The following is a 13,316-nucleotide window of genomic DNA, read 5'->3' as shown; positions in this document are numbered from 1 at the left end:
ATTGCCACTCACATCTTAATTTACACTAATGATCAAGCTTATTTCAGTTTTAGGAACTGTGTAAAAATATATTTGCTCGTTGAAAAAAAATTGTCAGCTTAAAAACAGATAATAATAGAAATAATTTATTCTGAAGTTAAATATTGACACAAAAAAGGGTTTTGTATTTGTCAGGTAGTTTTAGGAGTTAAAAAAATCAAACCAAGTTCTTTATTCAGAGAAGTAAAACAAAAGCTTTTTGACCTGCAAGCATTCACGTCATTTCCCAAATTACATTAAAACAGAGAAATCTACTGGAATAACTTGGCTTTAAGGACCATAAGCAGCATCACAGAGAGGTATATGCTGCCGTTGTTTTATCATTATGCAGTTCCATTTCTTCACGGTGTTCAATTAAAGGTAAAGTTCTCCCAATACTTCCCTCTGTGCAAAGACATTTAGACTCAGACCACTTTTTCTCAATACCAGCCAAGAAACCACCAGCAGAAAGGAACAGGTATCTTATCCACTGACAGTGAATGAGGTGGTGACATATGACCTTTGTCAGCCCCTTACTCACTCATTTCTGGTCACCAGTTCAAGGGAGAATGCCCCAGCCTCCATTTTACTCCTAGAAAGATCTACTGTACAAATGGAGCCAATTTTTGATGCTTTTCCCCTTTCCTTTTCTCCCTGTGTCAGTTGCTGCTAGCATCTTTTCCTCTTCTTCACTGACTCTCAGCCTCACCCATCATTAATGGGGAAAAGGGGAGGCCTCTGAGGTCCCATCTAACTCTCTGATCCTACTGTTGTTGCTGTAGTGGTGTCTGCCTCTTCCTGACCCAATTTGGGGTCATCTTGGCAAATTCACTGGAGTGGTTTGCCATTCCCTTCTCCAGTTCATTTTACAGACAAGGAAACTGAGGCAAACAGAGTTAAGGGACTTGCCCAAGGTTAATGTATCTGAGGTCACGTTTGAACTCAGGAAAATGAGTTTTCCTGATTCTAAGCCCAGCACTCTATCCACTGCACCACCCAGCCACCCTCTATGATCTTATAGATCTGCCCTTTTCTACGAAGGGTATATGGAGAAGTGGATTTCCAGCCAGAGATCTTGGGTTCAAACTCCTGGTCTGCCATTTTACCACCTGTGTGACCACGAGTAAACCGTTCCACCTCTCTGGGCCTCATTGTCTTTATGTGTAAAAGGAGAGGGTTGGACCTCTACGCTCCCTTCCTGCTCTAAACCCATGATCTCTTCATGTGACTAAGTGAATCTAGAAAGCATTTTCCAAGTCCTGTTCAATGTTGAGGTCTCCCCATAATTATCTAGGATGCTAGGGTCTGTCTCAGCAGCAGCTGACATTTCGTGGAGGCTTATTCATACTGCCAAATGTATTAGGACGAGAGATGTGTGAAACTCAGAGATGTGTGAAAAGCCTTATTTTTTTTTTGTCCTGGTTCAAATAGGTTTGTACCAGGCTTTAATATGCCTTTACATTTCTGTTTCTGTCAGTCTTTCTAACCTCACTGATTCACACTACACAATGCCAAATGAACTGATTTGACTTGGGAAATGAAACAAAACCTGGCTATTGGTTTTGGGAGCCCTGTGCAAATTTCAGTTCAGTCTTATGAGTCTCTGCGAAAGCTATGGAGTGATATTTGATATTTCTGTTTGAAGGATTCATTAATGATTCCTTATCTACATCTAAGCACAGGGAGAAAAAGAAATCCCCCATTGTATTGCATTAATCCTGGAAATCTCCACTTGCCAACAAAGGGATTTAGAGTATCTGCTTAGTTGTCACAGTATGTGACAGACAATAATATAACGTTTGTTTTAGGTCTTAACAACATATTGGGATCTCAGGAAGCAAGGTGGCCCAATGGATAGGGCATCCACTCCTTTTTGACTTACTAGCTTCATGACATTGGGCAGGTCACTTAACTCACTCTTAGTTTCCTCACCTATGAAACGGAAATAATACCTCTACCTGCCAGGACAGATGATCAAATGAGATATATAAAGCTCTTTGCAAATCTTAAAGCTCTATATAAATTCAAGGTACTATTGTTGTTGTCTCAATTATATATATAATTGAGACAACAAAATATTTCATCTTAGTTATCTGAATAATTGCCACAAAATTTAAAACATTAAAAGAAGATTTTGACCCCAAAAAGGTGTTTTTGCTGGTACTTGGTGTATATCTTATTATATTACATGTTGCTTTAGAAATTTATAAGATCAACATTGAAATATCATCAGACAATTTTGTGTGTTTGGGAGAAGGGGGCTTGTGTGGCTATAATAAATAAATTTCGGGCAGTGCCACCTGTTATTTGATTTGTGTGGGGAAACCCTTAGAATGGAACTCTCCAACATGTTGGTGTTGAGCAACTTGCCTGTAATTTATAGTCTCAGAACTGCCCCAAAAGTTAAGTGACTTACCCTTGGAGACTCAGCTAACAAGGGCAAGAAGCAGATCTGGACGCCAAGGCTCAGCACTCTGCCAGGCTTCTTCTTCATGACAGTATTGGAAATAAAGCCAGTGGGAATACAGGATCCCACCCAAGGGCACAAAATACCTCCTAAGGCAAAAGTTCTGAGTATTTTTGTGGATTAGTTCACTTGTTTTATGAGCCTATTTGGCAGTCCCGTGAAACCCATGGAACTCTTCTAAGATTAATGTTCTTAAATGCATAGGATTACAAAGGAAACCAATTATATAAAAGGCAGTTATCAAAATATTAACAAAACAAGTTCACAGACCCCAGTTAAGAACCCCGGTCCTACAGAGAGATGTGATTGAGAATCCAACGATACTTGGCGATCTCTTCAATGAAGATATATTTATGAGTTTCTGATATTTATCTCTCTCTCAATTTGATTTGCCATTTACATTAAAACAAGATTTTGAAAAAAAAAGTGTTTTTGATGGTACTTGGCATAAATCTTATTACATTATGTGTTGCTTTAGAAATTTACAAGATCAACATTGAGATGTCACCAGACAAACATCCATGCTTGTGCTGTGATAGACAGTCACAAGCACCTCCCAAGGCAGCAGCAGATATTTACACTGAACCCAAATAGAAAACTACGGCAATGTCAGGAGCAGCACATTTCATGTTGCTACAGAGGCAGCTTAGACTCAGCCTCCTTCTTAATTTGCTTACCAGTGACCAAAACGTACATCTCTTGTGCTGGGATCATTCCTTGTAGGCATAACAAAGACAGAGGGAATGTCGCTTCCCACCACACTGGTGTCAACAGATTTTGGTGAGGGTCGGAAGTGACTTCTCCCCCATGTCCAGAGAGGAGAGATGCTGGCTTGATGGGATGTGACTGTGTGATGGAGGAGTAGCAGACCATTAAAAAGTGAAAGAGTTGGGACTCAGCTGACTTGGGACTCGGCTCGTTGTTTGCTCTAGGATGAAGCTGCCTGACTTGTCTCTCCTCCCTCTCCCCCTCCATGAGATTAATTGAATTAGGAAGTTACTTTGGTGGCTTGTGTACACAGGCTGTATGTACAAAGGGCTACTCATTTGATTGCCTTTCCTCAACTGGCCAAGTGATTCAGCTAAATACTGCTGTGAATGATTTTTCAAATGAAATCAACTGGCTGTTTTTGCTGACATAAGACCATAGAATCCTAGTTCTAGAGCTTGAAAGGGAGCTCAAAAGCTTCCTGGTACTATCACCTCATTTAACACATGGGTAAACTGAGGCTCGAGGGGGTTAAGTGATTCATCCAAAGTCACACTAGAATTTAGAGATGGAAGTCACTTCAGGGATTCAGCTGTTTCCAGCCAGAAGGGACTTTAGAGGTCATCTAGCCAAGCCCCTTTATTTTACAGATGAGGAAACTGAAGTCCAAGGACTACACATAACTTGCGACTATGAAGTTAAGCAGCAAGAGATATGAACTCAGGTCCTGAACAAAAAGATCAACGGACAGGGAGTCATAAGACTTGAACTGGGCAAGTAACAACTTCTCTGGGTTTCTTTTGTAAGATGAGGTCTCTTTCAGTTCTAGATACATCATCCTATAAATGAATCCAGCCGTCTTCCCCTGCGCCAACATTGATGAAGAAACTGAGGTCCAGAGAAGGGGACTGACCAGCTCAGTCACACAGCTAGTAAACAGAAGAACTGGGATTTCAATGCTGGTCTTTTGACTTCAAATCATATGCTCTTTACCAGAGTGGGAACTAGCATTGAGTGATGAGAGCTTTGCTCCAGGATGCTGAAATTTAGAGGTGATGACAGCATTTACACTCTCACAGGAATAAACTAAGGAAAAGGGAATGTATTACATGCCAAGGAAGTCCACTGCCATTCCGGACAGTTCTAATTTGTAGGCAGCTGTTTCTTTTACTGAGCCAAAATCTGTGCCTACTTGTAAATTGCTCCATTGGAGCCAAGAAGCCAAGAAGTCTCACCACTCCTCCACATGACATATTTGAGGAGAGAGGTCTTAGTGCCATAAAATGACAGATGTACAGCTGAAGAGGATCTTAGCAGGCATCTAATCAAACCTCCTCCTTTCACAGATATGGAAACTGAGGCACAGAGAGATTAAAGTGACCTGCCCAAGAAACAAAGCAAGATATCTGAATGAACCCAGAGCTTCTGACTCCTATTACTATATCTCTGTATCTCACTGTCAAGTACGATTTCCCTACATTCTACATTCCTATCATATGGTGGAAGACAAAGGAAGTGACAAATACCATTAAGGAAAGGAGAAATGGGAAGCCTTAATGGGAGATCTGAGAGAACTGCCTAAGAATCACGGATGGTGGCCAAGATGGGCAGGACTGAGCTAATGCCTATGTACAATTGGCCAAATATTTTCCTGTCTTAAAGACCATTACCCGCCCCTCCGCGCCCCCCACACACAGCCAGCATCTGGAATCAGAGAATGAGGCACCCTAGAGACCTGGTCCAATGCCTTCTTCTTATACAGGTGAGGATACTGAAGAGCTGAGAAATGAAGGGACTTGCCCGGATTATAGATGGGGTCAAGTTTATAACCCAGGGATCATTTCCAGTCCAGTGCTCTCTGTTCTGTGCCATAAGCCAATGGCTCTTTGATCTATCTGCCAGACAGGCAGACAGTCCACAGCCTCCAGCTTCCCCTCTGGAGAACCCTAGCCAAAATGATGTCCTACCGGATCGTCTCACTTCGAAGCTAAACATCTATCAATCCCCTGCTCCAAACCTTGGCTATATGGCAGTAAGACATGGAACACATAATTAAATAATTAAACATGTACATCACACAGAGGGCAATGGAGAGGTGTAGGTATGAACAGGCTGCAATAGATAAGCAATGAGGAATTCTGAATAGGTGTAAAAGACGTCATTAAGGAATGAATGAATGACAAACCATGAATTAAGCTCCTCCTAAGTGCAGAACAATGAGGATACAAACAGGCAACCCTAACAGTCCCTGCTCCCAAGGAGTTCACATTCTAATGGAGCAAGCTGGCATACAGAGAAGGGTTCATCGGTAGGACAGACGGAAAATCCTGTTGGCCATTAGGTTATTGTAAGCAGTGCCAATGACGAAATGAAATAGTCTGGATAACAAGTACCCTAGCTGGGCTGTGATGCAAAGGGGAAACAGAGTTGATGTGCAAACACATATCTATTTTGAGCTCATAAAACCATATCCATTTGTGACGATGACTTGGTTTGGCCAAGGACTTTGGCAGAAAGGACATTCTTTGCCAGGTTTCCGTCCTGTGGCTACTGAGGAGGCAGGAGCTGCAGGTAACAGGTCACGTCCCCATAGAGGTATCTCCCCTAGAGTATCATAGCAGTGGTCAGGCTAAGGGCAGGGCTGGTGGCATATAAGGATGCTGCTAATCACAGGAATTTTGGCATGGGGCTCTGGGTCACCTCGTTTGGGATCTCATAGGAGATGGTGGTCATGGTGGTAGTGTCTTGACCTGCTTTGCTCAGGCTTCATCCCTGTTTGATTTCTCCTGACATGGAGGGGATACCATGGAGCACGCTGGCTGTCCATTGGCTTCATCCTCACCATGTGACCAGTCCATCTCCTCCTTTCCCATCACAACATTCCAAACCCAACCAGATACAGAGAGGTTATCCAATGGAAAGAGAGCATAAGGTCTGTCACCATCAGCGCCAGCCACTGACCAACTGCCACTGACAGGCATGGTAGCCCAGGCATTGCAGTATTCTACCCCCAACCCCCAGACCACTGATCCTGCCCCCACAGCAAGGACACAATCCTTATGGAGATTATATCAGGCAACTGCCTACTCAAGAGCTGCAGTCCCACCTCCTGAACTACTGAAGACCCAGAAGAGAGAGTTCTCACCTGCAAACTCATCAGCATTTTCAAACTATTCAACATGAGAAGATACACCTTTATAAATGAAAATAATGTGAAAAGATACTCAGGAAGTCCCCTTACATATGTTGTAGCTTTGTGTCATGTTTCTTGGTAGAGTCTTGAAACTGCTTTTCCTTAATGTGTTTAGTTTTTCCTTGGCTCCCAGGACATATTCAGGTGGACATCCTAGGGATGCTGCTAGGATATAGATGAGAAATGCTAATCCTCTAACCCTCCTGAAGTGCACAAGGTCCTCCTCTGGTCCAAGGGGCAAGAGACAGAGGCTCGATCCCCCATGCTCTAGGCAATTTCCCCTCGGGCTTGGCCGGACTGCTCACTCCTCCTTGCCACTACCATCTCCTGGGTTCTGAACTGGTTTGCTATTTTATACAAAACCCTCAGGGCATGATCAACTTTCTTCAGCCAAGCCCAACATACTTTCTGTCTTTAGTACCAGATTGATCAAGGACTTTTTCTGGACCGATTGCAGATACCTTTGATTGATGGATACAATGAAGAGGTTTAGACTTTGCCCACTTCTAGCTCATCCCTCTGGTTGAGTGAAGTCTGGGTCTCTATAATTATTGAGATAAGGGGATAGGCCACCCCTCTTACACCATGAGCCATTAAAGTAAAATTAAATGGGAGCCCAGAGAGGAGAACATTTTCCAGATAAACAGCATAAATGCTGGCCTGGAAGGATGAGGGCAGAAAAATACTCTTTGGTTTTGCCCATTAAGAAACCCTTAATGACTTCAGAGAGAGATTCTTTTGTTGAGTTTTGGGGAGAGAAGGTAGATTGCAAAAGGGTAGAAGAGCAAACAGGTGGTACAGAGGTAGAAGGAGGTAGCATGGCTTTCTTTTTTAGGATGAGAGAGGTATGACCATGTTTGAAACCTGAGGAAAACATGCACCAGAGATAGAGACTGAAAATGTATTCAAATGTGATTGATGGAAGGTCAAAAAGGAGATAGGAGTGGATGAGCCATATTTCTATTACCGTTCTTTGTGAGCTCCTAGAAGGAAGGGCAAGTATCTGATACTTCTTGTAAAGAATTATAGTAAGTCCTGAGCAGTGCTTTCAAAATATCGCCTGGAGAAAGTGTGGTAAGTGGAAAGAGCAATGGCTTTAGAATCAGAAGTCCTGGGTTCACATCCTTATTCTGGCTTTTACTACCTTTGTGCCCTTGGGAAGTCCTTTCAGCTCTTGGGCCTCCATCTCCTCAACCACAAAATTAAGAAGATCAAAATAGATTTTTTGAGGATCCTTTCCATCTCTGAATCTGTGATCCCTTTACCCACTGGCTGTGGAAAATTATATTAAGGAGGGGATGATTAAAGGTATTTCACTAGTTCAGATGGCCTCAAACTCCTCAACAAGCATTTATTCAGTACCAACTAACTATGTTAGGCACTAGGGATACAAAAACAAAAGATGAAACACATCCTTTTCTCAAGGTGTTCACAGCATTAACATAGTATCTTTAATTGATGAAATAATACAGGTAATATATAATATTAAAAATATATAATAAGAACTAACATTTATATGTGTCTACTATATGCCAATTTATGTATTTACTATGGGCAGGCAGATGTCACAATGGATAGAGCACCATGCCTGGAGTCAAGATCCAACCTCAGATACTTAGTAGCTGGGTGACCCTGGACAAGTCACTTCACCCTATTTGCCTCAGTTTCCTCATCTTTAAAATGAACTGGAGAAGGAAATGGCAAAGCACTCCAATATCTTTGCCAAGAAAACCCCAAACGAGATCATGAAGAATTAAACATGAATGAAATGACTAAATAACAAGAAAATGTGCCAGGCACATAGTAAGGCTAAGCATTTTGTTATTAGTAGTAGTAGTAGTAGTGGTGGTATATAATTACTATATTTAAATATCAAGTCTCTATTATATAGTTTTAAATCTTAATTTAAAAATTTCTGGGCATATGAAGATAATCCCAAGTTAAGCCTATAGGTGGATAAAAATTCAGTGCTACATCATAAATTAGATTCATGGGCCCATCATTATTCAACTTACCTTTTTCTGATTTTTTCCACTAACTTGAATTAAATTCAATAAAAATTGTTGCAAAAGCAAGAAATTCTCAAAAGCCTTGCTTAATCCAATAATAACAAGTCTATGACAACTATCTCTGGGTATTCATTCATCTATGAGCAAGAAAGAATAAATACAAAAGAAACACTACTGTTCCACTAATTTAGTAACCCAGGCGTAAAAGAAAATGAGGTTGGTGGGGCATGATTTTTCTTGATGAACCCATGCTGGTTCACAGTGATCACTGTTCTACTTTCAAAGGGCTCACAACCACTATAATAATCTATTCCAGCGTCCTTATCTACAGGACGACAGTCACACCAACGCATGCATGCCTTCCAGACATACAGCATATTTACGTCAAGAAAGAAAAGACTGTGGAAAACGGTGGAATGAGGATTAGCCTCAGATACAGTCACTTATGAATTGGACCAGGGAGTCAGGACGGATCCAGGAAAATCGTCGATTTGATCTGTCAGTTGAGCAAGCAGCCTCTTAAGGGCTGAATAGCTAGCATCAATTCTCAAAATGATGCCGATAATGCAAAGAACAGCAGGCCAGGGCATTGTGAAGGGCTGGTCCATTTGTCACAAGTGAAGGTTCTTTGTGCTATAGATTATTTACAAAGACCCTAAGATCTGTAAACCAGCAGAGTGACAAAGGCATTAAGTCCCTTTCATGCTCTCAACCTATTAAATTTATAGAGTTAAAAAACTAGCCTTTCTGTACAATTTGGTTTTAACTGGTAATTGCCTTCCCATGGTTATGCAGAGGAAGCAATATAGTGTGAACCTGAGAGGAGAGCCTCAGAAGGCGACATCCTCACAGGTACCCTAAGGGAAGCTTTGGTAAGACTTTGATAAAGTCAGTTAATATCCCACTGGTTTTACTTCTTCCTCTGCCAGTTGGTGATTCAGAAGCAATGGGGTACCATGGAGGAGGGCTGGGCGTGGGTTCAATTCCTACCCCTGGTGAAGACTAGTTAGGTAACTACAGGTGAGTCACTTCACCTCAGTGGCTCAGGTTATTTTCGGAAGCAGTCACACCGAGCCCAGTCTCTATCGGTGGAAGGAGCTGGACCCTGGGAGCTCCTGACACTGATGAGATCAAAGTTCCATGTACCTCTGCTCCACTCCTCCCCGCACACACAAAATCACAAGGTACGAAGGCGTTTTGACGTGTTAGGATTATTATATAACTTTCCGACAGTTATAGTCCCAAGGCCCTTATGAAAACAAAGCCTTTGACTTCAGAGCATCTTCCTCCTTTTTGAAGCATTACAGCAATTCACTGTGATGTTCTCCTTGCCTTTTGACCCCACGTTCTTTTATCATTTACACATGCTGTCATGAAGGTGCATTTTTAAATTAAGATTTTGGCCAACATATAAAGCCTGGTTATATGTTATTCCCCTGTTTGCATGTTGTAATCCAGCCAAACTGTCATCTTTCTGTTATATACACACACATACACACACACACACACACACACACACACACACACACACTCTCAATCACTGTCTGCCATATGCACCTTGGCACCAGCCCACCCCAATGCCTGGAATGCACTTTCTCCTTACCTCTACTTCATAGAATCCCTATCTCCCATTAAAGCAAAATGCCTGGCACATAGTAGGTGCTTAATAAGCACTTGGTGACTGACAGCTCAAACATTATCTTCTAGGCGAAGCCTTTCCTGATCCCTCCCCAACTGCTAACGCTCTCCATTCCACCAAATACCTTCTATTTAGCTACTGCTATTTGCTTCTATTTGTTTTCTTTATACTCATTTTGTAAGGATATATATATGTACGTGTTTCTCCCATTAGAATGTAAGCTAAGCCTTGAGAGCAGGGATTATTTAATTCTTTATATCTGTGTCTTCAGTTCCTGAAACACAGTAGGCACTTAATAAATGCTTCCAGCCAGTACAACTGCTTGAACAGAGGCAGACTGCCTATGTTTGCCACCTGCTTCAGCCTGAAAATTCACACCAGGATGAATAATGCTAAAGAAATCCAGTAAGAAATGATAATAAATGATCTATTACAACCCAAAACCACACAAAAAAATCAGTCAGAAGTCCGTGAACAATAGGCAAGGGGTGTGGCCCTGCTCTTACACACACACTCCTATGTGGAAGGAAAAGGCAAGGCTAGACACACACAGTTTGGTGTCTAAACTCAACAGGCACATGGGCTGAGATAGAGAGAGAGAGAGAGAGAGAGAGAGAGAGAGAGAGAGAGAGAGAGAGAGAGAGAGAGAGTGTGTGTGTGTGTGTGTGGATTAAGAAGAAGGAAATAGCTAAAAGAAGAACAAAATTACTGCTCCTGAAGGGAGAATTAAAAGGGAAAAAAGAGAAAAGTAATGGAAACTAAAGGAGGACTCATCAACTGGAGAATGGCTGAACTGTGGTAGGTACATGAACACAGTATTATTGTACTGTAAGAAATGATGAACAGGGAGCAGCTAGGTGGTGCAGTGGATAGAGCTCTGGCCCTGAAGTCAGGAGAACCTGAGTTCAAACCTGGCCTCAGACACTTGACACTTACCAGCTGTGTGACCCTGGACAAGTCACTTAACACCAACTCCCTCACCAAAAAAGCAAAAAACAAAAGAAAAAAAAAAGATGAATGATAGAATTTTAGAGAATCTTAAAGATGGAACTGTGAACTGATTAAGGGTGATGGGAGCAGAACCACGAGACTAATTACACAAGGACAACACTGTAAAGAAAAACATTCTTGAAAGACTTAAGAGCTCTTGACCAATGCATTAAACAACCACGTTGGCTAGGTGGTGCGGTAGATAAAACCCCAGGCCTAGAGTCAGAAACACCTGAGTTCAAATCCAGTTTCAGTCACTTACTAGTTGTATGGCTCTAGACAAGTTAAAATGGGGAGAACATTAGCACCTATCTTGTGAATCTCCTTATGCATATTTATAAAGCAGTTGGCACACAGTAGGTGCTTAATTAATGCTTATTCCCTTCTCTCCCTCTCATATCTCCAGAGGATCTGTCATGAAGCATGTTACCTACTTCTTGACAGAAAGGTGATGGATTCAAGGTACAGAGACACACCTTTTTGGATATGGCCAAATGTGTCAGTCAATCAGTCAGTCAGTCAGCAAGCAACTATTAAATGCCAGGCTCTGTGCTAAACACCGAGGATACAAATACAAGCCCCAAACAGACAATTCATACCCTAGAGGTGCTTATATTCTAGTGGAAGGACACAGTATAAAAAAAGGGTTGGGAAGGGCATGAAGTCAGAGGTGCAGCCTTGTGAAAAAAGAAGAGAGGGCTGGCTCCTTACATGGAGCTTCTGGGAGAAAGAGGTCCAAAAAGAGGGAGGAGCCCAGGAGCTTAGGGGACTTAGGAGGTATGAACTACAGGGTTAATGTGATCTCTGGGGGATCTGGACTCAGGAGTGCAGCCTGGCGAGAAATGCATACATTTATTTTGCTTGACTATGTTTACTTGTTACAAGGTTTGTTTGGTTTTTCCTCTGGAAACAGAGAGAGTTGGGAAAAGACCGAAATTATCAAAAGAGATGCGAAAAGAAAAAGGCCAATGAACCATTTTTTAAAACTACACAGATAACAACTGGAAGAAGCTCAGAAAGAAACCAAGATAAGTGGGAGAGTACCGAAAGTGAAAAGAGAACCAAGTAATATGAAACAGAAAGTCACAATTTCATCTACAGTCCCATTTTGTGTTCTTCTGTACATCCGGAAAAGTCTGGGTTCCCTCTCCCCTCCCCGTGGGTGGAAGGATTAAGTTCAGAATTTTTAAAATGCTACTTCATTGAAGTCATATTATGAGCAAAAGAAAAAATCAACTGTTAAGATAGCCTGATGATTGATTGATTTCTGACATCAAAACAGACTTAGCTAGGGAGAGGGGAATTAGGGTCGATACGAGTTATATGGACTATATTCTGCCATTACAAATGTTTACTTACCTTTCATATACTTCCTTAAATTCAAATACTTTGTCCTTCAAATCTCACTGAAGAATTTGAAGGACTAAATTCCATCCTACATATTAATAGACAAACAGAATTTACAGATCATATTTAAGAACTGTGCAAAGAAAACGGGGTTTGGAACCAGAGGGCTTGCTCTTTTCCCTCCCTATGTGACCTTGACCAAACTGCTTCATCTTTCTGGGCCCAAGCTTCCTTATGGGTAAAAAGAAGTGGGGCGGCCTTCGATGGCAACTATAAATAATCCTGTGGATCCTATTACATGAATGTAGAATGTGAGCTCCCTGAGGGCAGGGGTCAGCACTTGGCATATGATAGACACTTACTACATGCTTGTTGCAGGGGCTGAATTATAAAATCTATTTATATTAGAATTCTATAATCCCAAAAACCAGACAGCTGGAAGAATACACAGAAAATGTCTAGCTCATCCCTTCATTTTATAGAGGCCTGGGGGAGCTGTCCATGATCAGTTATTGGCCAAGGCTGAGCTAAATGTTTGGAGTAAGGCAGATGTTTCTCTCTGGATGAATGTATGTTCCTCTTTTTCTTCTCCAAAGCATTTAAAATATTCAGCATTTTCAAATGACAGATAATCTAATAATAGAGAATAAAAGAAAACCATATCAAACACTGCCTTGTGCTCCTGATGCAGTCTTTCTATAGAGGAAATAATCCATTGGCTGAACCTTTATGAATTCTGGGAATCTTTATTCCAACTTCCACTTGCACTGATGAGTTGGTTCCCTAGGGGCAGGGCTAACTACTGCTCCCCCTCAGGGTCCTATGGGCACCCCTGAGAAGCAGTGACATTCTGGTGTGTCCTCCTCCATATTAACTGCCACTAGTAGCATGTTCCTTACATTATCAATACCCTCAATTGATTAGTGATACTCCAGTGTCATTTAA

This window comes from Phascolarctos cinereus, unplaced genomic scaffold (genome assembly GCF_003287225.1).
Source record: "Phascolarctos cinereus isolate Bilbo 61053 unplaced genomic scaffold, phaCin_HiC Scaffold_4;HRSCAF=312, whole genome shotgun sequence".
Lineage (NCBI taxonomy): Eukaryota > Metazoa > Chordata > Mammalia > Diprotodontia > Phascolarctidae > Phascolarctos > Phascolarctos cinereus.
Note: the sequence above shows the minus strand (reverse complement) of the source record.